The sequence below is a fragment of the Euprymna scolopes genome, chromosome 39 (genome assembly GCF_053919585.1).
Source record: "Euprymna scolopes isolate OS-2025 chromosome 39, ASM5391958v1, whole genome shotgun sequence".
Classification (NCBI taxonomy): domain Eukaryota; kingdom Metazoa; phylum Mollusca; class Cephalopoda; order Sepiida; family Sepiolidae; genus Euprymna; species Euprymna scolopes.
The window spans coordinates 45396169-45412157 of record NC_136520.1 but is presented as its reverse complement, the minus strand read 5'-3'; the positions used below and the strand labels follow the sequence as shown (position 1 = coordinate 45412157).

General features: G+C 40.9%; 65 non-coding genes across 65 annotated transcripts; all 65 read left to right on the top strand.

The window, feature by feature from the left end:
- Positions 1 to 91: 91 nt before the first annotated feature.
- Positions 92 to 164, top strand: Trnaa-ugc (transfer RNA alanine (anticodon UGC)). The gene has a single exon. It is a non-coding gene; the product is annotated as a tRNA-Ala (tRNA).
- Positions 165 to 234: 70 nt separating this feature from the next.
- On the top strand, positions 235 to 307 carry Trnaa-ugc (transfer RNA alanine (anticodon UGC)). The gene has a single exon. It is a non-coding gene; the product is annotated as a tRNA-Ala (tRNA).
- A 70-nt stretch (positions 308 to 377) lies between these two features.
- Positions 378 to 450, top strand: Trnaa-ugc (transfer RNA alanine (anticodon UGC)). Its single transcript has one exon. It is a non-coding gene; the product is annotated as a tRNA-Ala (tRNA).
- Positions 451 to 1378: 928 nt separating this feature from the next.
- Trnaa-ugc (transfer RNA alanine (anticodon UGC)) lies at positions 1379 to 1451 on the top strand. The gene has a single exon. It is a non-coding gene; the product is annotated as a tRNA-Ala (tRNA).
- A 70-nt stretch (positions 1452 to 1521) lies between these two features.
- On the top strand, positions 1522 to 1594 carry Trnaa-ugc (transfer RNA alanine (anticodon UGC)). The gene has a single exon. It is a non-coding gene; the product is annotated as a tRNA-Ala (tRNA).
- A 213-nt stretch (positions 1595 to 1807) lies between these two features.
- On the top strand, positions 1808 to 1880 carry Trnaa-ugc (transfer RNA alanine (anticodon UGC)). Its single transcript has one exon. It is a non-coding gene; the product is annotated as a tRNA-Ala (tRNA).
- Positions 1881 to 1949: 69 nt separating this feature from the next.
- On the top strand, positions 1950 to 2022 carry Trnaa-ugc (transfer RNA alanine (anticodon UGC)). Its single transcript has one exon. It is a non-coding gene; the product is annotated as a tRNA-Ala (tRNA).
- A 642-nt stretch (positions 2023 to 2664) lies between these two features.
- Positions 2665 to 2737, top strand: Trnaa-ugc (transfer RNA alanine (anticodon UGC)). Its single transcript has one exon. It is a non-coding gene; the product is annotated as a tRNA-Ala (tRNA).
- Positions 2738 to 2807: 70 nt separating this feature from the next.
- Trnaa-ugc (transfer RNA alanine (anticodon UGC)) lies at positions 2808 to 2880 on the top strand. The gene has a single exon. It is a non-coding gene; the product is annotated as a tRNA-Ala (tRNA).
- A 356-nt stretch (positions 2881 to 3236) lies between these two features.
- Trnaa-ugc (transfer RNA alanine (anticodon UGC)) lies at positions 3237 to 3309 on the top strand. The gene has a single exon. It is a non-coding gene; the product is annotated as a tRNA-Ala (tRNA).
- A 70-nt stretch (positions 3310 to 3379) lies between these two features.
- On the top strand, positions 3380 to 3452 carry Trnaa-ugc (transfer RNA alanine (anticodon UGC)). The gene has a single exon. It is a non-coding gene; the product is annotated as a tRNA-Ala (tRNA).
- A 642-nt stretch (positions 3453 to 4094) lies between these two features.
- On the top strand, positions 4095 to 4167 carry Trnaa-ugc (transfer RNA alanine (anticodon UGC)). The gene has a single exon. It is a non-coding gene; the product is annotated as a tRNA-Ala (tRNA).
- Positions 4168 to 4237: 70 nt separating this feature from the next.
- On the top strand, positions 4238 to 4310 carry Trnaa-ugc (transfer RNA alanine (anticodon UGC)). The gene has a single exon. It is a non-coding gene; the product is annotated as a tRNA-Ala (tRNA).
- Positions 4311 to 4523: 213 nt separating this feature from the next.
- On the top strand, positions 4524 to 4596 carry Trnaa-cgc (transfer RNA alanine (anticodon CGC)). The gene has a single exon. It is a non-coding gene; the product is annotated as a tRNA-Ala (tRNA).
- Positions 4597 to 4666: 70 nt separating this feature from the next.
- On the top strand, positions 4667 to 4739 carry Trnaa-ugc (transfer RNA alanine (anticodon UGC)). The gene has a single exon. It is a non-coding gene; the product is annotated as a tRNA-Ala (tRNA).
- A 641-nt stretch (positions 4740 to 5380) lies between these two features.
- On the top strand, positions 5381 to 5453 carry Trnaa-ugc (transfer RNA alanine (anticodon UGC)). The gene has a single exon. It is a non-coding gene; the product is annotated as a tRNA-Ala (tRNA).
- Positions 5454 to 5666: 213 nt separating this feature from the next.
- On the top strand, positions 5667 to 5739 carry Trnaa-ugc (transfer RNA alanine (anticodon UGC)). The gene has a single exon. It is a non-coding gene; the product is annotated as a tRNA-Ala (tRNA).
- A 70-nt stretch (positions 5740 to 5809) lies between these two features.
- Trnaa-ugc (transfer RNA alanine (anticodon UGC)) lies at positions 5810 to 5882 on the top strand. The gene has a single exon. It is a non-coding gene; the product is annotated as a tRNA-Ala (tRNA).
- Positions 5883 to 6095: 213 nt separating this feature from the next.
- On the top strand, positions 6096 to 6168 carry Trnaa-ugc (transfer RNA alanine (anticodon UGC)). Its single transcript has one exon. It is a non-coding gene; the product is annotated as a tRNA-Ala (tRNA).
- Positions 6169 to 6238: 70 nt separating this feature from the next.
- On the top strand, positions 6239 to 6311 carry Trnaa-ugc (transfer RNA alanine (anticodon UGC)). The gene has a single exon. It is a non-coding gene; the product is annotated as a tRNA-Ala (tRNA).
- A 641-nt stretch (positions 6312 to 6952) lies between these two features.
- On the top strand, positions 6953 to 7026 carry Trnaa-ugc (transfer RNA alanine (anticodon UGC)). Its single transcript has one exon. It is a non-coding gene; the product is annotated as a tRNA-Ala (tRNA).
- A 499-nt stretch (positions 7027 to 7525) lies between these two features.
- Positions 7526 to 7598, top strand: Trnaa-ugc (transfer RNA alanine (anticodon UGC)). The gene has a single exon. It is a non-coding gene; the product is annotated as a tRNA-Ala (tRNA).
- A 70-nt stretch (positions 7599 to 7668) lies between these two features.
- On the top strand, positions 7669 to 7741 carry Trnaa-ugc (transfer RNA alanine (anticodon UGC)). The gene has a single exon. It is a non-coding gene; the product is annotated as a tRNA-Ala (tRNA).
- Positions 7742 to 7811: 70 nt separating this feature from the next.
- On the top strand, positions 7812 to 7884 carry Trnaa-ugc (transfer RNA alanine (anticodon UGC)). The gene has a single exon. It is a non-coding gene; the product is annotated as a tRNA-Ala (tRNA).
- A 213-nt stretch (positions 7885 to 8097) lies between these two features.
- On the top strand, positions 8098 to 8170 carry Trnaa-ugc (transfer RNA alanine (anticodon UGC)). The gene has a single exon. It is a non-coding gene; the product is annotated as a tRNA-Ala (tRNA).
- A 70-nt stretch (positions 8171 to 8240) lies between these two features.
- Positions 8241 to 8313, top strand: Trnaa-ugc (transfer RNA alanine (anticodon UGC)). The gene has a single exon. It is a non-coding gene; the product is annotated as a tRNA-Ala (tRNA).
- Positions 8314 to 8383: 70 nt separating this feature from the next.
- Positions 8384 to 8456, top strand: Trnaa-ugc (transfer RNA alanine (anticodon UGC)). The gene has a single exon. It is a non-coding gene; the product is annotated as a tRNA-Ala (tRNA).
- Positions 8457 to 8669: 213 nt separating this feature from the next.
- Trnaa-ugc (transfer RNA alanine (anticodon UGC)) lies at positions 8670 to 8742 on the top strand. The gene has a single exon. It is a non-coding gene; the product is annotated as a tRNA-Ala (tRNA).
- Positions 8743 to 8812: 70 nt separating this feature from the next.
- On the top strand, positions 8813 to 8885 carry Trnaa-ugc (transfer RNA alanine (anticodon UGC)). Its single transcript has one exon. It is a non-coding gene; the product is annotated as a tRNA-Ala (tRNA).
- Positions 8886 to 8955: 70 nt separating this feature from the next.
- On the top strand, positions 8956 to 9028 carry Trnaa-ugc (transfer RNA alanine (anticodon UGC)). The gene has a single exon. It is a non-coding gene; the product is annotated as a tRNA-Ala (tRNA).
- A 70-nt stretch (positions 9029 to 9098) lies between these two features.
- Positions 9099 to 9171, top strand: Trnaa-ugc (transfer RNA alanine (anticodon UGC)). The gene has a single exon. It is a non-coding gene; the product is annotated as a tRNA-Ala (tRNA).
- A 70-nt stretch (positions 9172 to 9241) lies between these two features.
- Trnaa-ugc (transfer RNA alanine (anticodon UGC)) lies at positions 9242 to 9314 on the top strand. Its single transcript has one exon. It is a non-coding gene; the product is annotated as a tRNA-Ala (tRNA).
- A 70-nt stretch (positions 9315 to 9384) lies between these two features.
- Trnaa-ugc (transfer RNA alanine (anticodon UGC)) lies at positions 9385 to 9457 on the top strand. The gene has a single exon. It is a non-coding gene; the product is annotated as a tRNA-Ala (tRNA).
- Positions 9458 to 9526: 69 nt separating this feature from the next.
- On the top strand, positions 9527 to 9599 carry Trnaa-ugc (transfer RNA alanine (anticodon UGC)). The gene has a single exon. It is a non-coding gene; the product is annotated as a tRNA-Ala (tRNA).
- A 70-nt stretch (positions 9600 to 9669) lies between these two features.
- Positions 9670 to 9742, top strand: Trnaa-ugc (transfer RNA alanine (anticodon UGC)). The gene has a single exon. It is a non-coding gene; the product is annotated as a tRNA-Ala (tRNA).
- Positions 9743 to 9812: 70 nt separating this feature from the next.
- On the top strand, positions 9813 to 9885 carry Trnaa-ugc (transfer RNA alanine (anticodon UGC)). The gene has a single exon. It is a non-coding gene; the product is annotated as a tRNA-Ala (tRNA).
- Positions 9886 to 9955: 70 nt separating this feature from the next.
- Trnaa-ugc (transfer RNA alanine (anticodon UGC)) lies at positions 9956 to 10028 on the top strand. The gene has a single exon. It is a non-coding gene; the product is annotated as a tRNA-Ala (tRNA).
- A 640-nt stretch (positions 10029 to 10668) lies between these two features.
- On the top strand, positions 10669 to 10741 carry Trnaa-ugc (transfer RNA alanine (anticodon UGC)). Its single transcript has one exon. It is a non-coding gene; the product is annotated as a tRNA-Ala (tRNA).
- A 70-nt stretch (positions 10742 to 10811) lies between these two features.
- Positions 10812 to 10884, top strand: Trnaa-ugc (transfer RNA alanine (anticodon UGC)). The gene has a single exon. It is a non-coding gene; the product is annotated as a tRNA-Ala (tRNA).
- A 70-nt stretch (positions 10885 to 10954) lies between these two features.
- On the top strand, positions 10955 to 11027 carry Trnaa-ugc (transfer RNA alanine (anticodon UGC)). Its single transcript has one exon. It is a non-coding gene; the product is annotated as a tRNA-Ala (tRNA).
- Positions 11028 to 11097: 70 nt separating this feature from the next.
- Trnaa-ugc (transfer RNA alanine (anticodon UGC)) lies at positions 11098 to 11170 on the top strand. The gene has a single exon. It is a non-coding gene; the product is annotated as a tRNA-Ala (tRNA).
- Positions 11171 to 11240: 70 nt separating this feature from the next.
- On the top strand, positions 11241 to 11313 carry Trnaa-ugc (transfer RNA alanine (anticodon UGC)). The gene has a single exon. It is a non-coding gene; the product is annotated as a tRNA-Ala (tRNA).
- Positions 11314 to 11383: 70 nt separating this feature from the next.
- Positions 11384 to 11456, top strand: Trnaa-ugc (transfer RNA alanine (anticodon UGC)). The gene has a single exon. It is a non-coding gene; the product is annotated as a tRNA-Ala (tRNA).
- Positions 11457 to 11527: 71 nt separating this feature from the next.
- On the top strand, positions 11528 to 11600 carry Trnaa-ugc (transfer RNA alanine (anticodon UGC)). Its single transcript has one exon. It is a non-coding gene; the product is annotated as a tRNA-Ala (tRNA).
- Positions 11601 to 11670: 70 nt separating this feature from the next.
- On the top strand, positions 11671 to 11743 carry Trnaa-ugc (transfer RNA alanine (anticodon UGC)). The gene has a single exon. It is a non-coding gene; the product is annotated as a tRNA-Ala (tRNA).
- A 70-nt stretch (positions 11744 to 11813) lies between these two features.
- On the top strand, positions 11814 to 11886 carry Trnaa-ugc (transfer RNA alanine (anticodon UGC)). Its single transcript has one exon. It is a non-coding gene; the product is annotated as a tRNA-Ala (tRNA).
- A 70-nt stretch (positions 11887 to 11956) lies between these two features.
- Trnaa-ugc (transfer RNA alanine (anticodon UGC)) lies at positions 11957 to 12029 on the top strand. The gene has a single exon. It is a non-coding gene; the product is annotated as a tRNA-Ala (tRNA).
- Positions 12030 to 12098: 69 nt separating this feature from the next.
- On the top strand, positions 12099 to 12171 carry Trnaa-ugc (transfer RNA alanine (anticodon UGC)). Its single transcript has one exon. It is a non-coding gene; the product is annotated as a tRNA-Ala (tRNA).
- Positions 12172 to 12241: 70 nt separating this feature from the next.
- On the top strand, positions 12242 to 12314 carry Trnaa-ugc (transfer RNA alanine (anticodon UGC)). Its single transcript has one exon. It is a non-coding gene; the product is annotated as a tRNA-Ala (tRNA).
- A 70-nt stretch (positions 12315 to 12384) lies between these two features.
- On the top strand, positions 12385 to 12457 carry Trnaa-ugc (transfer RNA alanine (anticodon UGC)). The gene has a single exon. It is a non-coding gene; the product is annotated as a tRNA-Ala (tRNA).
- A 70-nt stretch (positions 12458 to 12527) lies between these two features.
- Trnaa-ugc (transfer RNA alanine (anticodon UGC)) lies at positions 12528 to 12600 on the top strand. Its single transcript has one exon. It is a non-coding gene; the product is annotated as a tRNA-Ala (tRNA).
- Positions 12601 to 13240: 640 nt separating this feature from the next.
- Trnaa-ugc (transfer RNA alanine (anticodon UGC)) lies at positions 13241 to 13313 on the top strand. Its single transcript has one exon. It is a non-coding gene; the product is annotated as a tRNA-Ala (tRNA).
- Positions 13314 to 13383: 70 nt separating this feature from the next.
- Positions 13384 to 13456, top strand: Trnaa-ugc (transfer RNA alanine (anticodon UGC)). Its single transcript has one exon. It is a non-coding gene; the product is annotated as a tRNA-Ala (tRNA).
- A 70-nt stretch (positions 13457 to 13526) lies between these two features.
- On the top strand, positions 13527 to 13599 carry Trnaa-ugc (transfer RNA alanine (anticodon UGC)). The gene has a single exon. It is a non-coding gene; the product is annotated as a tRNA-Ala (tRNA).
- A 213-nt stretch (positions 13600 to 13812) lies between these two features.
- On the top strand, positions 13813 to 13885 carry Trnaa-ugc (transfer RNA alanine (anticodon UGC)). The gene has a single exon. It is a non-coding gene; the product is annotated as a tRNA-Ala (tRNA).
- Positions 13886 to 13955: 70 nt separating this feature from the next.
- Positions 13956 to 14028, top strand: Trnaa-ugc (transfer RNA alanine (anticodon UGC)). The gene has a single exon. It is a non-coding gene; the product is annotated as a tRNA-Ala (tRNA).
- Positions 14029 to 14099: 71 nt separating this feature from the next.
- Positions 14100 to 14172, top strand: Trnaa-ugc (transfer RNA alanine (anticodon UGC)). The gene has a single exon. It is a non-coding gene; the product is annotated as a tRNA-Ala (tRNA).
- A 70-nt stretch (positions 14173 to 14242) lies between these two features.
- Trnaa-ugc (transfer RNA alanine (anticodon UGC)) lies at positions 14243 to 14315 on the top strand. The gene has a single exon. It is a non-coding gene; the product is annotated as a tRNA-Ala (tRNA).
- A 70-nt stretch (positions 14316 to 14385) lies between these two features.
- Positions 14386 to 14458, top strand: Trnaa-ugc (transfer RNA alanine (anticodon UGC)). The gene has a single exon. It is a non-coding gene; the product is annotated as a tRNA-Ala (tRNA).
- A 497-nt stretch (positions 14459 to 14955) lies between these two features.
- On the top strand, positions 14956 to 15028 carry Trnaa-ugc (transfer RNA alanine (anticodon UGC)). Its single transcript has one exon. It is a non-coding gene; the product is annotated as a tRNA-Ala (tRNA).
- Positions 15029 to 15098: 70 nt separating this feature from the next.
- Positions 15099 to 15171, top strand: Trnaa-ugc (transfer RNA alanine (anticodon UGC)). The gene has a single exon. It is a non-coding gene; the product is annotated as a tRNA-Ala (tRNA).
- Positions 15172 to 15241: 70 nt separating this feature from the next.
- Positions 15242 to 15314, top strand: Trnaa-ugc (transfer RNA alanine (anticodon UGC)). The gene has a single exon. It is a non-coding gene; the product is annotated as a tRNA-Ala (tRNA).
- Positions 15315 to 15384: 70 nt separating this feature from the next.
- On the top strand, positions 15385 to 15457 carry Trnaa-ugc (transfer RNA alanine (anticodon UGC)). The gene has a single exon. It is a non-coding gene; the product is annotated as a tRNA-Ala (tRNA).
- A 213-nt stretch (positions 15458 to 15670) lies between these two features.
- On the top strand, positions 15671 to 15743 carry Trnaa-ugc (transfer RNA alanine (anticodon UGC)). Its single transcript has one exon. It is a non-coding gene; the product is annotated as a tRNA-Ala (tRNA).
- A 70-nt stretch (positions 15744 to 15813) lies between these two features.
- On the top strand, positions 15814 to 15886 carry Trnaa-ugc (transfer RNA alanine (anticodon UGC)). The gene has a single exon. It is a non-coding gene; the product is annotated as a tRNA-Ala (tRNA).
- Positions 15887 to 15989: the final 103 nt, after the last annotated feature.

The window sequence follows — 15989 nt, the reverse complement described above, 5'->3', positions numbered from 1 at the left end:
AATCGATGCCACGATTCTCCAACATTCCTTTTCATAGAAAATGTAAGTATAGATTTTTTGTACATTAAATGGTCTACGTGAAGTGGAACATGGGGAATTAGCTCAATTGGTAGAGCGCTCGCTTTGCATGCGAGAGGTACCGGGATCGATTCCCGGATTCTCCAACATTCCTTTTCATAGAAAATGTGAGTATAGATTTTTTGTACATTAAATGTTCTAAATGAAGTGGAACATGGGGAATTAGCTCAATTGGTACAGCGCTCGCTTTGCATGCGAGAGGTACCGGGATCGATGCCCGGATTCTCCAACATTCCTTTTCATAGAAAATGTGAGTATAGATTGTTTGTACATTAAATGTTCTAAATGAAGTGGAACATAGGGAATTAGCTCAATTGGTAGAGCGCTCGCTTTGCATGCGAGAGGTACCGGGATCGATTCCCGGATTCTCCAACATTCCGTTTCATAGAAAATGTGAGTATAGATTTTTTGTACATTAAATGTTCTAAATGAAGTGGAACATGGGGAATAAGCTCAATTGGTAGAGCGCACGCTATGCATGCGAGAGGTACCGGGATCGATGCCCGGATTCTCCAACATTCCTTTTAATAGAAAATATGAGTATAGATTTTTTGTACATTAAATGTTCTAAATGAAGTTGAACAAGGGGAGTTAGCTCAATTGGTAGATCGCTCGCTTTGCATGCGAAAGATACCGGGATCGATGCCCGGATTCTCAAACATTCCTTTTCATAGAGAATGTGAGTATATATTTTTTGTACATTAAATGTTCTAAATGAAGTGGAACATGGGGAATAGGCTCAATTGGTAGAGTTCTCGCTGAGCATGCGAGAGGTACACGGATCGATGCCCGGATTCTCCAACATTCCTTTTCATAGAAAATGTGAGTATAGATTTTTTGTACATTAAATGTTCTAAATGAAGTGGAACATGGGGAATTAGCGCAATTGGTAGAGCGCTCGCTTTGCATGCGAGAGGTACCGGGATCGATGCCCGGATTCTCCAACATTCCTTTTATTAGAAAATTTGAGTATAGATTTGTTGTACATTAAATGTTCTAAATGAAGTGGAACATGGGGAATTAGCTCAATTGGTAGAGCGCTCGCTTTGCATGCGAGAGGTACCGGGATCGATGCCGGGATTTTCCAACATACCTTTTAATAGAAAATGTGAGTATAGATTTTTTGTACATTAAATGTTCTAAATGAAGTTGAACATGGGTAATTAGCTCAATTGGTAGAGCGCTCGCTTTGCATGCGAGAGGTACCGGGATCGATGCCCGGATTCTCCAACATTCCTTTTCATAGAAAATGTGAGTATAGATTTTTTGTACATTAAATGGTCTAAATGAAGTGGAACATGGGGAATTAGCTCAATTGGTAGAGCGCTCGCTTTGCATGCGAGAGGTACCGGGATCGATGCCCAGATTCTCCAACATTCCTTTTAATAGAACATGTGAGTATAGATTTTTTGTACATTAAATGTTCTAAAAGAAGTGGAACATGGGGAATTAGCTCAATTGGTAGAGCGCTCGCTTTGCATGCGAGAGGTACCGGGATCGATGCCCGGATTCTCCAACATACCTTTTCATAGAAAATGTGAGTATAGATTTTTTGTACATTAAATGTTCTAAATGAAGTGGAACATGGGCAATTAGCTCAATTGGTAGAGACTTCGCCTTGCATGCGAGAGGTACCGGAATCGATGCCACGATTCTCCAACATTCCTTTTCATAGAAAATGTAAGTATAGATTTTTTGTACATTAAATGGTCTACGTGAAGTGGAACGTGGGGAATTAGCTCAATTGGTAGAGCGCTCGCTTTGCATGCGAGAGGTACCGGGATCGATTCCCGGATTCTCCAACATTCCTTTTCATAGAAAATGTGAGTATAGATTTTTTGTACATTAAATGTTCTAAAAAAGTGGAACATGGGGAATTAGCTCAATTGGTACAGCGCTCGCTTTGCATGCGAGAGGTACCGGGATCGATGCCCGGATTCTCCAACATTCCTTTTAATAGAAAATGTGAGTATAGATTTTTTGTACATTACATTGTCTACATGAAGTGGAACATAGGGAATTAGCTCAATTGGTAGAGCGCTCGCTTTGCATGTTAGAGGTACCGGGATCGATGCCCGGATTCTCAAACATTCCTTTTAATAGAAAATTTGAGTATAGATATTTTGTACATTAAATGTTCTAAATGAAGTGGAACATAGGGAATTAGCTCAATTGGTAGAGCGCTCGCTTTGCATGCGAGAGGTACCGGGATCGATGCCCGGATGCTCCAACATTCCTTTTAATAGAAAATGTGAGTATAGATTTTTTTTACATTGAATGTTCTAAATGAAATGGAACATGGGGAATTAGCTCAATTGGTAGAGCGCTCGCTTTGCATACGAGAGGTACCGGGATCGATGCCCTGCTTCTCCAACATTCCTTTTCATAGAAAATGTTAGTATAGATTTTTCGTACATTAAATGTTCTAAATGAAGTGGAACATGGGGAATTAGCTCAATTGGTAGAGCGCTCGCTTTGCCTGCGAGAGGTACCGGGATCGATGCTCGGATTCTCCAACATTCCTTTTCATAGAAAATGTGAGTATAGATTTTTTGTACATTAAATGTTCTAAACGAAGTGGAACACGGGGAATTAGCTCAATTGGTAGAGCGCTCGCTTTGCATGCGAGAGGTACCGGGATCGATGCCCAGATTCTCCAACATTCCTTTTAATAGAAAATGTGAGTATTGATTTGTTGTACAATACATGGTCTACGTGATGTGGAACCGGGGGAATTAGCTCAATTGGTAGAGCGCTCGCTTTGCATGCGAGAGGTACCGGGATCGATGCCCGGATGCTCCAACATTCCTTTTAATAGAAAATGTGAGTATAGATTTTTTTTACAATGAATGTTCTAAATGAAATGGAACATGGGGAATTAGCTCAATTGGTAGAGCGCTCGCTTGGCATACGAGAGGTACCGGGATCGATGCCCTGCTTCTCCAACATTCCTTTTCATAGAAAATGTTAGTATAGATTTTTCGTACATTAAATGTTCTAAATGAAGTGGAACATGGGGAATTAGCTCAATTGGTAGAGCGCTCGCTTTGCCTGCGAGAGGTACCGGGATCGATGCTCGGATTCTCCAACATTCCTTTTCATAGAAAATGTGAGTATAGATTTTTTGTACATTAAATGTTCTAAACGAAGTGGAACACGGGGAATTAGCTCAATTGGTAGAGCGCTCGCTTTGCATGCGAGAGGTACCGGGATCGATGCCCAGATTCTCCAACATTCCTTTTAATAGAAAATGTGAGTATTGATTTGTTGTACAATACATGGTCTACGTGATGTGGAACCGGGGGAATTAGCTCAATTGGTAGAGCGCTCGCTTTGCATGCGAGAGGTACCGGGATCGATGCCCGGATGCTCCAACATTCCTTTTAATAGAAAATGTGAGTATAGATTTTTTTTACATTGAATGTTCTAAATGAAATGGAACATAGGGAATTAGCTCAATTGGTAGAGCGCTCGCTTTGCATACGAGAGGTACCGGGATCGATGCCCTGCTTCTCCAACATTCCTTTTCATAGAAAATGTTAGTATAGATTTTTCGCACATTAAATGTTCTAAATGAAGTGGAACATGGGGAATTAGCTCAATTGGTAGAGCGCTCGCTTTGCCTGCGAGAGGTACCGGGATAAATGCTCGGATTCTCCAGCATTCCTTTTAATAGAAAATGTGAGTATAGATTTTTTGTACATTAAATGTTCTAAATGAAGTGGAACATGGGAAATTAGCTCAATTGGTAGAGCGCTCGCTTTGCATGCGAGAGGTACCGGGATCGATGCCCAGATTCTCCAACATTCCTTTTCATAGAAAATGTGAGTATAGATTTTTTGTACATTAAATGTTATAAATGAAGTGGAACATGGGGAATTAGCTCAATTAGTAGAGCGCTCGCTGTGCATGCGAGAGGTACCGGGATCGATGCCGTGATTCTCCAACATTCCTTTTAATAGAAAATGTGAGTATAGATTTTTTGTACATTAAATGTTCTAAATGAAGTGGAACAGGGGGAATTAGCTCAATTGGTAGAGCGCTCGCTTTGCATGCGAGAGGTACCGGGATCGATGCCCGGATTCTCCAACATTCCTTTTAATAGAAAATGGGAGTATAGATTTTTTGTACATTAAATGTTCTAAATGAAGTGGAACATGGGGAATTAGCTCAGTTGGTAGAACGCTCGCTTTGCATGCGAGAGGTACCGGGATCGATGCCCGGATTCTCCAACATTCCTTTTCATAGAAAATGTGAGTATAGATTTTTTGTACATTAAATGTTCTAAATGAAGTGGAACATGGGGAATTAGCTCAATTGGTAAAGAGCTCGCTTTGCATGCGAGAGGTACCGGGATCGATGCCCAGATTCTCCAACATTCCTTTTCATAGAAAATGTGAGTATAGATTTTTTGTACATTAAATGTTCTAAATGAAGTTGAACATGGGGAATTAGCTCAATTGGTAGAGCGCTCGCGTCGCATGCGAGAGGTACCGGGATCGATGCCCGGATTCTCCAACATCCCTTTTAATAGAAAATGTGAGTATACATTTTTTGTACATTAAATGTTCTAAATGAAGTGGAACATGGGGAATTAGCTCAGTTGGTAGAGCGCTCGCTTTGCATGCGAGAGGTACCGGGACCGATTCCCGGATTCTCCAACATTCCTTTTCATAGAAAATGTGAGTATAGATTTTTTGTACATTAAATGTTCTAAATGAAGTGGAACATGGGGAATTAGCTCAATTGGTAGAGCGCTCGTTTGCATGCGAGAGGTACCGGGATCTATACCCGGATTCTCCAACATTCCTTTTCATAGAAAATGTGAGTATAGATTTTTTGTACATTAAATTTTCTAAGTGCACTGGAACATGGGGAATTAGCTCAATTGGTAGAGCGCTAGCTTTGCATGCGGGAGGTACCCGGATCGATGCCCGAATTCGCCAACATTCCTTTTAAAAGAAGATGTGAGTATAGATTTTTTGTACATTAAATGTTCTAAATGAAGTGGAACATGGGGAATTAGCTCAATTGGTAGAGCGCTCGCTTTGCATGCGAGAGGTACCGGGATCGATGCCCCGATTCTCCAACATTCCTTTTCATAGAACATGTGAGTATAGATTTTTTGTACATTAAATGTTCTAAATGAAGTGGAACATGGGGAATTAGCTAAATTGGTAGAGTGCTCGCTTTGCATGCGAGAGGTACCGGGATCGATGCCCGGATTCTCCAACATTCCTTTTAATAGAAAATGTTAGTATAGATTTTTTGTACATTAAATTGTCTACATGAAGTGGTACATGGGGAATTAGCTCAATTGGTAGAGCGCTCGCTTTGCATGCGAGAGGTACCGGGATCGATGCCCGGATTCTCCAACATTCATTTTAATTGAAAATGTGAGTATAGATTTTTTGTACATTAAATGTTCTAAATGCAGTGGAACATAGGGAATTAACTCAATTGGTAGAGCGCTCGCTTTGCATGCGAGAGGTACCGGGATCGATGCCCGGATTCTCCAACATTCCTTTTCATAGAAAATGTGAGTATAGATTTTTTGTACATTAAATGTTCTAAATGAAGTGGAACATGGGGAATTAGCTCAATTGGTAGAGCGCTCGCTTTGCATGCGAGAGGTACTGGGATCGATTCCCGGATTCTCCAACATTCCTTTTCATAGAAAATGTGAGTATAGATATTTTGTACATTAAATGTTTTAAATGAAGTGGAACATGGGGAATTAGCTCAATTGGTAGAGCGCTCGCTTTGCATGCGAGAGATACCGGGATCGATGCCCGGATTCTCCAACATTCCTTTTCATAGAAAATGTGAGTATAGATGTTTTGTACATTAAATGTACTAAATAAAGTGGAACATGGGGAATTAGCTCAATTGGTAGAGCGCTCGCTTTGCATGAGAGAGGTACCGGGATCGATGCCCGGATTCTCCAACATTCCTTTTCATAGAAAATGTGAGTATAGATTTGTTGTACATTAAATGTTCTAAATGAAGTGGAACACGGGGAATTAGCTCAATTGGTAGAGCGCTCGCTTTGCATGCGAGAGGTACTGGGATCGATGCCCGGATTCTCCAACATTCCTTTTAATAGAAAATGTGAGTATAGATATTTTGTACATTAAATGGCCTACGCGAAGTGGAACATGGGGAATTAGCTCAATTGGTAGAGCGATCGCTTTGCATGCGAGAGGTACCGGGATCGATGCCCGGATTCTCCAACTTTCCCTTTCATAGAAAATGTGAGTATAGATTTTTTGTACATTAAATGTTCTAAATGAAGTGGAACATGGGGAATTAGCTCCATTGGTAGAGCGCTCGCTTTGCATGCGAGAGGTACCGGGATCGATGCCCGGATTCTCCAACATTCCTTTTCATAGAAAATGTGAGTATAGATATTTTGTACATTAAATGGTCTACATGAATTGGAACATGGGGAATTAGCTCAATTGGTAGAGCGCTCGCTTTGCATGCGAGAGGTACCGGGATCGATGCCGGGATTCTCCAACATTCCTTTTAATAGAAAATGTGAGTATTTTTTTTTTGTACATTAAATGTTCTAAATAAAGTGGAACATGGGGAATAGGCTCAATTGGTAGAGCGCTCGCTGAGCATGCGAGAGGTACACGGATCGATGCAAGGATTCTCCAACATTCCTTTTCATAGAAAATGTGAGTATAGATTTTTTGTACATTAAATGTTCTAAATGAAGTGGAACATGGGGAATTAGCGCAATTGGTAGAGCGCTCGCTTTGCATGCGAGAGGTACACGGATCGATGCAAGGATTCTCCAACATTCCTTTTAATAGAAAATTTGAGTATAGATTTTTTGTACATTAAATGTTCTAAATGAAGTTGAACATGGGGAATTAGCTCAATTGGTAGAGCGCTCGCTTTGCATGCGAGAGGTACCGGGATCGATGCCCGGATTCTCAAACATTCCTTTTAATAGAAAATTTGAGTATAGATTTTTTGTACATTAAATGTTGTAAATGAAGTGGAACATGGGGAATTAGCTCAATTGGTAGAGCGCTCGCTTTGCATGCGAGAGGTACCGGGATCGATGCCGGGATTTTCCAACATTCCTTTTAATAGAAAATTTGAGTATAGATTTTTTGTACATTAAATGTTCTAAATGAAGTTGAACATGGGGAATTAGCTCAATTGGTAGAGTGCTCGCTTTGCATGCGAGAGGTACCGGGATCGATGCCCGGATTCTCAAACATTCCTTTTAATAGAAAATTTGAGTATAGATTTTTTGTACATTAAATGTTGTAAATGAAGTGGAACATGGGGAATTAGCTCAATTGGTAGAGCGCTCGCTTTGCATGCGAGAGGTACCGGGATCGATGCCGGGATTTTCCAACATTCCTTTTAATAGAAAATGTGAGTATAGATTTTTTGTACATTAAATGTTCTAAATGAAGTTGAACATGGGGAATTAGCTCAATTGGTAGAGCGCTCGCTTTGCATGCGAGAGGTACCGGGATCGATGCCCGGATTCTCCAACATTCCTTTTCATAGAAAATGTGAGTATAGATTTTTTGTACATTAAATGGTCTAAATGAAGTGGAACATGGGGAATTAGCTCAATTGGTAGAGCGCTCGCTTTGCATGCGAGAGGTACCGGGATCGATGCCCGGATTCTCCAATATTCCTTTTAATAGAAAATGTGAGTATAGATCTTTTGTACATTAAATGTTCTAAATGAAGTGGAACATGGGGAATTAGCTCAATTGGAAGAGCGCTCGCTTTGCATGCGAGAGGTACCGGGATCGATGCCCGGATTCTCCAACATACCTTTTCATAGAAAATGTGAGTATAGATTTTTTGTACATTAAATGTTCTAAATGAAGTGGAACATGGGCAATTAGCTCAATTGGTAGAGACTTCGCCTTGCATGCGAGAGGTACCGGAATCGCTGCCACGATTCTCCAACATTCCTTTTCATAGAAAATGTAAGTATAGATTTTTTGTACATTAAATGGTCTACGTGAAGTGGAACATGGGGAATTAGCTCAATTGGTAGAGCGCTCGCTTTGCATGCGAGAGGTACCGGGATCGATCCCCGGATTCTCCAACATTCCTTTTCATAGAAAATGTGAGTATAGATTTTTTGTACATTAAATGTTCTAAATGAAGTGGAACATGGGGAATTAGCTCAATTGGTACAGCGCTCGCTTTGCATGCGAGAGGTACCGGGATCGATGCCCGGATTCTCCAACATTCCTTTTCATAGAAAATGTGAGTATAGATTTTTTGTACATTACATTGTCTACATGAAGTGGAACACGGAGAATTAGCTCAATTGGTAGAGCGCTCGCTTTGCATGCGAGAGGTACCGGGATCGATGCCCGGATTCTCAAACATTCCTTTTAATAGAAAATTTGAGTATAGATTTTTTGTACATTAAATGTTCTAAATGAAGTGGAACATAGGGAATTAGCTCAATTGGTAGAGCGCTCGCTTTGCATACGAGAGGTACCGGGATCGATGCCACGATTCTCCAACATACCTTTTCATAGAAAATTTTAGTATAGATTTTTCGTACATTAAATGTTCTAAATGAAGTGGAACACGGGGAATTAGCTCAATTGGTAGAGCGCTCGCTTTGCATGCGAGAGGTACCGGGATCGATGCCCAGATTCTCCAACATTCCTTTTAATAGAAAATGTGAGTATTGATTTGTTGTACAATACATGGTCTACGTGATGTGGAACCGGGGGAATTAGCTCAATTGGTAGAGCGCTCGCTTTGCATGCGAGAGGTACCGGGATCGATTCCCGGATTCTCCAGCATTCCTTTTAATAGAAAATGTGAGTATAGATTTTTTGTACATTAAATGTTCTAAATGAAGTGGAACATGGGGAATTAGCTCAATTGGTAGAGCGCTCGCTTTGCATGCGAGAGGTACCGGGATCGATGCCCAGATTCTCCAACATTCCTTTTCATAGAAAATGTGAGTATAGATTTTTTGTACATTAAATGTTATAAATGAAGTGGAACATGGGGAATTAGCTCAATTGGTAGAGCGCTCGCTGTGCATGCGAGAGGTACCGGGATCGATGCCCGGATTCTCCAACATTCCTTTTAATAGAAAATGTGAGTATAGATTTTTTGTACATTAAATGTTCTAAATGAAGTGGAACAGGGGGAATTAGCTCAATTGGTAGAGCGCTCGCTTTGCATGCGAGAGGTACCGGGATCGATGCCCGGATTCTCCAACATTCCTTTTAATAGAAAATGGGAGTATAGATTTTTTGTACATTAAATGTTCTAAATGAAGTGGAACATGGGGAATTAGCTCAGTTGGTAGAACGCTCGCTTTGCATGCGAGAGGTACCGGGATCGATGCCCGGATTCTCCAACATTCCTTTTCATAGAAAATGTGAGTATAGATTTTTATACATTAAATATTCTAAATGCAGTGGAACATGGGGAATTAGCTCAATTGGTAGAGCGCTCGCTTTGCATGCGAGAGGTACCGGGATCGATACCCGCATTCTCCAACATTCCTTTTCATAGAAAATGTGAGTATAGATTGTTTGTACATTAAATGTTCTAAGTGCACTGGAACCTGGGGAATTAGCTCAATTGGTAGAGCGCTCGCTTTGCATGCGAGAGGTACCGGGATCGATGCCCGGATTCGCCAACATTCCTTTTAATAGAAGATGTGAGTATAGATTTTTTGTATATTAAATGTTCTAAATCAAGTGGAACATGGGGAATTAGCTCAATTGGTAGAGCGCTCGCTTTGCATGCGAGAGGTACCGGGATCGATGCCCGGATTCTCCAACATTCCTTTTAATAGAAAATGTGAGTATAGATTTTTTGTACATAAAATTGTCTACGTGAAGTTGAACATGGGGAATTAGCTCAATTGGTAGAGCGCTCGCTGTGCATGCGAGAGGTACCGGGATCGATGCCCGGATTCTCCAACATTCATTTTAATAGAAAATGTGAGTATAGATTTTTTGTACATTAAATGTTCTAAATGAAGTGGAACATAGGGAATTAGCTCAATTGGTAGAGCGCTCGCTTTGCATGCGAGAGGTACCGGGATCGATGACCGGATTCTCCAACATTCCTTTTAATAGAAAATGTTAGTATAGATTTTTTGTACATTAAATGTTCTAAATGAAGTGGAACATGGGGAATTAGCTCAATTGGTAGAGCGCTCGCCTTGCATGCGAGAGGTACCGGGATCGTCCCGGATTCTCCAACATTCCTTTCAATAGAAAATGTGAGTATAGATTTTTTGTACATTAAATGTTCTAAATGAAGTTGAACATGTGGAATTAGCTCAAGTGGTAGAGCGCTCGCTTTGCATGCGAGAGGTACCGGGATCGATGCCCCGATTCTCCAACATTCCTTTTCATAGAACATGTGAGTATAGATTTTTTGTACATTAAATGTTCTAAATGAAGTGGAACATAGGGAATTAGCTAAATTGGTAGAGTGCTCGCTTTGCATGCGAGAGGTACCGGGATCGATGCCCGGATTCTCCAACATTCCTTTTAATAGAGAATGTGAGTATAGATGTTTTGTACATTAAATTGTCTACATGAAGTGGAACATGGGGAATTAGCTCAATTGGTAGAGCGCTCGCTTTGCATGCGAGAGGTACCGGGATCGATGCCCGGATTATCCAACATTCCTTTTAATAGAAAATGTGAGTATAGATTTTTTGTACATTAAATGTTCTAAATGAAGTGGAACATGGGGAATTAGCTCAATTGGTAGAGCGCTCGCTTTGCATGCGAGAGGTACCGGGATCGATGCCCGGATTCTCCAACATTCCTTTTCATAGAAAATGTGAGTATAGATTTTTTGTACATTAAATGGTCTAAATGAAGTGGAACATAGGGAATTAGCTCAATTGGTAGAGCTCTCGCTTTGCATGCGAGAGGTACCGGGATCGATGCCCGGATTCTCCAACATTCCTTTTAATAGAAAATGTGAGTATAGATTTTTTGTACATTAAATGTTCTAAATGAAGTGGAACATGGGGAATTAGCTCAATTGGTAGAGCGCTCGCTTTGCATGCGAGAGGTACCGGGATCGATGCCCGGATTCTCCAACATTCCTTTTCATAGAAAATGTGAGTATAGATTTTTTGTACATTAAATGTTCTAAATGAAGTGGAACATGGGGAATTAGCTCAATTGGTAGAGCGCTCGCTTTGCATGCGAGAGGAACCGGGATCGATGCCCGGATTCTCCAACATTCCTTTTAATAGAAAATGTGAGTATAGATTGTTTGTACATTAAATGTTGTAGATGAAGTGGAACACGGAGAATTAGCTCAATTGGTAGAGCGCTCGCTTTGCATGCGAGAGGTACCGGGATCGATGCCCGGATTCTCCAACATTCCTTTTCATAGAAAATGTGAGTATAGATTTTTTGTACCTTAAATTGTTCTAAATGAAGTGGAACATGGGGAATTAGCTCAATTGGTAGAGCGCTCGCTTTGCATGCGAGAGGTACCGGGATCGATGCCCGGATTCTCCAACATTCCTTTTCATAGAAAATGTGAGTATAGATTTTTTGTACATTAAATGTTATAAATGAAGTGGAACATGGGGAATTAGCTCAATTGGTAGAGCGCTCGCTGTGCATGCGAGAGGTACCGGGATCGATGCCCGGATTCTCCAACATTCCTTTTAATAGAAAATGTGAGTATAGATTTTTTGTACATTAAATGTTCTAAATGAAGTGGAACAGGGGGAATTAGCTCAATTGGTAGAGCGCTCGCTTTGCATGCGAGAGGTACCGGGATCGATGCCCGGATTCTCCAACATTCCTTTTAATAGAAAATGGGAGTATAGATTTTTTGTACATTAAATGTTCTAAATGAAGTGGAACATGGGGAATTAGCTCAGTTGGTAGAACGCTCGCTTTGCATGCGAGAGGTACCGGGATCGATGCCCGGATTCTCCAACATTCCTTTTCATAGAAAATGTGAGTATAGATTTTTATACATTAAATATTCTAAATGCAGTGGAACATGGGGAATTAGCTCAATTGGTAGAGCGCTCGCTTTGCATGCGAGAGGTACCGGGATCGATACCCGCATTCTCCAACATTCCTTTTCATAGAAAATGTGAGTATAGATTTTTTGTACATTAAATGTTCTAAGTGCACTGGAACCTGGGGAATTAGCTCAATTGGTAGAGCGCTCGCTTTGCATGCGAGAGGTACCGGGATCGATGCCCGGATTCGCCAACATTCCTTTTAATAGAAGATGTGAGTATAGATTTTTTGTATATTAAATGTTCTAAATCAAGTGGAACATGGGGAATTAGCTCAATTGGTAGAGCGCTCGCTTTGCATGCGAGAGGTACCGGGATCGATGCCCGGATTCTCCAACATTCCTTTTAATAGAAAATGTGAGTATAGATTTTTTGTACATAAAATTGTCTACGTGAAGTTGAACATGGGGAATTAGCTCAATTGGTAGAGCGCTCGCTGTGCATGCGAGAGGTACCGGGATCGATGCCCGGATTCTCCAACATTCATTTTAATAGAAAATGTGAGTATAGATTTTTTGTACATTAAATGTTCTAAATGAAGTGGAACATAGGGAATTAGCTCAATTGGTAGAGCGCTCGCTTTGCATGCGAGAGGTACCGGGATCGATGACCGGATTCTCCAACATTCCTTTTAATAGAAAATGTTAGTATAGATTTTTTGTACATTAAATGTTCTAAATGAAGTGGAACATGGGGAATTAGCTCAATTGGTAGAGCGCTCGCCTTGCATGCGAGAGGTACCGGGATCGTCCCGGATTCTCCAACATTCCTTTCAATAGAAAATGTGAGTATAGATTTTTTGTACATTAAATGTTCTAAATGAAGTTGAACATGTGGAATTAGCTCAAGTGGTAGAGCGCTCGCTTTGCATGCGAGAGGTACCGGGATCGATGCCCCGATTCTCCAACATTCCTTTTCATAGAACATGTGAGTATAGATTTTTTGTACATTAAATGTTCTAAATGAAGTGGAACATAGGGAATTAGCTAAATTGGTAGAGTGCTCGCTTTGCATGCGAGAGGTACCGGGATCGATGCCCGGATTCTCCAACATTCCTTTTAATAGAGAATGTGAGTATAGATGTTTTGTACATTAAATTGTCTACATGAAGTGGAACATGGGGAATTAGCTCAATTGGTAGAGCGCTCGCTTTGCATGCGAGAGGTACCGGGATCGATGCCCGGATTATCCAACATTCCTTTTAATAGAAAATGTGAGTATAGATTTTTTGTACATTAAATGTTCTAAATGAAGTGGAACATGGGGAATTAGCTCAATTGGTAGAGCGCTCGCTTTGCATGCGAGAGGTACCGGGATCGATGCCCGGATTCTCCAACATTCCTTTTCATAGAAAATGTGAGTATAGATTTTTTGTACATTAAATGGTCTAAATGAAGTGGAACATAGGGAATTAGCTCAATTGGTAGAGCTCTCGCTTTGCATGCGAGAGGTACCGGGATCGATGCCCGGATTCTCCAACATTCCTTTTAATAGAAAATGTGAGTATAGATTTTTTGTACATTAAATGTTCTAAATGAAGTGGAACATTGGGAATTAGCTCAATTGGTAGAGCGCTCGCTTTGCATGCGAGAGGTACCGGGATCGATGCCCGGATTCTCCAACATTCCTTTTCATAGAAAATGTGAGTATAGATTTTTTGTACATTAAATGTTCTAAATGAAGTGGAACATGGGGAATTAGCTCAATTGGTAGAGCGCTCGCTTTGCATGCGAGAGGAACCGGGATCGATGCCCGGATTCTCCAACATTCCTTTTAATAGAAAATGTGAGTATAGATTGTTTGTACATTAAATGTTGTAGATGAAGTGGAACACGGAGAATTAGCTCAATTGGTAGAGCGCTCGCTTTGCATGCGAGAGGTACCGGGATCGATGCCCGGATTCTCCAACATTCCTTTTCATAGAAAATGTGAGTATAGATTTTTTGTACCTTAAATTGTTCTAAATGAAGTGGAACATGGGGAATTAGCTCAATTGGTAGAGCGCTCGCTTTGCATGCGAGAGGTACCGGGATCGATGCCCGGATTCTCCAACATTCCTTTTCATAGAAAATGTGAGTATAGATTGCTTGTACATTAAATGTTCTAAATGAAGTGGAACATGGGGAATTAGCTCAATTGGTAGAGCGCTCGCTTTGCATGCGAGAGGTACCGGGATCGATTCCCGGATTCTCCAACATTCCTTTTCAAAGAAAATGTTAGTATAGATTTTTTTTACATTAAATGTTCTAAATGAAGTTGAACATGTGGAATTAGCTCAATTGGTAGAGCGCTCGCTTTGCATGCGAGAGGTACCGGGATCGATGCCCGGATTCTCCAACATTCCTTTTCATGGAAAATGTGAGTATAGATTTTTTGTACATTAAATGTTCTAAATGAAGTGGAACATGGGGAATTAGCTCAATTGGTAGAGCGCTCGCCTTGCATGCGAGAGGTACCGGGATCGTCCCGGATTCTCCAACATTCCTTTTAATAGAAAATGTGAGTATAGATTTTTTGTACATTAAATGTTCTAAATGAAGTGGAACATGGGGAATTAGCTCAATTGGTAGAGCGCTCGCTTTGCATGCGAGAGGTACCGGGATCGATGCCCCGATTCTCCAACATTCCTTTTCATAGAACATGTGAGTATAGATTTTTTGTACATTAAATGTTCTAAATGAAGTGGAACATGGGGAATTAGCTAAATTGGTAGAGTGCTCCCTTTGCATGCGAGAGGTACCGGGATCGATGCCCGGATTCTCCAACATTCCTTTTAATAGAAAATGTGAGTATAGATGTTTTGTACATTAAATTGTCTACATGAAGTGGAACATGGGGAATTAGCTCAATTGGTAGAGCGCTCGCTTTGCATGCGAGAGGTACCGGGATCGATGCCCGGATTCTCCAACATTCATTTTAATTGAAAATGTGAGTATAGATTTTTTGTACATTAAATGTTCTAAATGAAGTGGAACATAGGGAATTAGCTCAATTGGTAGAGCGCTCGCTTTGCATGCGAGAGGTACCGGGATCGATGCCCGGATTCTCCAACATTCCTTTTCATAGAAAATGTGAGTATAGATGTTTTGTACATTAAATGTTCTAAATGAAGTGGAACATGGGGAATTAGCTCAATTGGTAGAGCGCTCGCTTTGCATGCGAGAGGTACCGGGATCGATGCCCGGATTCTCCAACATTCCTTTTCATAGAAAATGTGAGTATAGATTTTTTGTACATTAAATGTTGTAGATGAAGTTGAACATGGGGAAATAGCTCAATTGGTAGAGCGCTCGCTTTGCATGCGAGAGGTACCGGGATCGATGCCCGGATTCTCCAACATTCCTTTTAATAGAAAATGTGAGTATAGATATTTTGTACATTAAATGTTCTAGATTAAGTGGAACATGGGGAATTAGCTCAATTGGTAGAGCGCTCGCTTTGCATGAGAGAGGTACCGGGATCGATGCCCGGATGCGCCAACCTTCCTGTTCCTAGAAAATATGAGTATAGATTTTTTGTACATTAAATGTTCTAAATGAAGTGGAACACGGAGAATAAGCTCAATTGGTAGAGCGCTCGCTTTGCATGCGAGAGGTACCGGGATCGATGCCCGGATTCTCCAACATTCCTTTTCATAGAAAATGTGAGTATAGATTTTTTGTACCTTAAATGTTCTAAATGAAGTGGAACATGGGGAATTAGCTCAATTGGTAGAGCGCTCGCTTTGCATGCGAGAGGTACCGGGATCGATGCCCGGATTCTCCAACATTCCTCTTCATAGAAAATGTGAGTATAGATGTTTTGTACATTAAATGGGCTACGTGAAGTGGAACATGGGGAATTAGCTGCAGTGGAAGAGCGCTCGCTT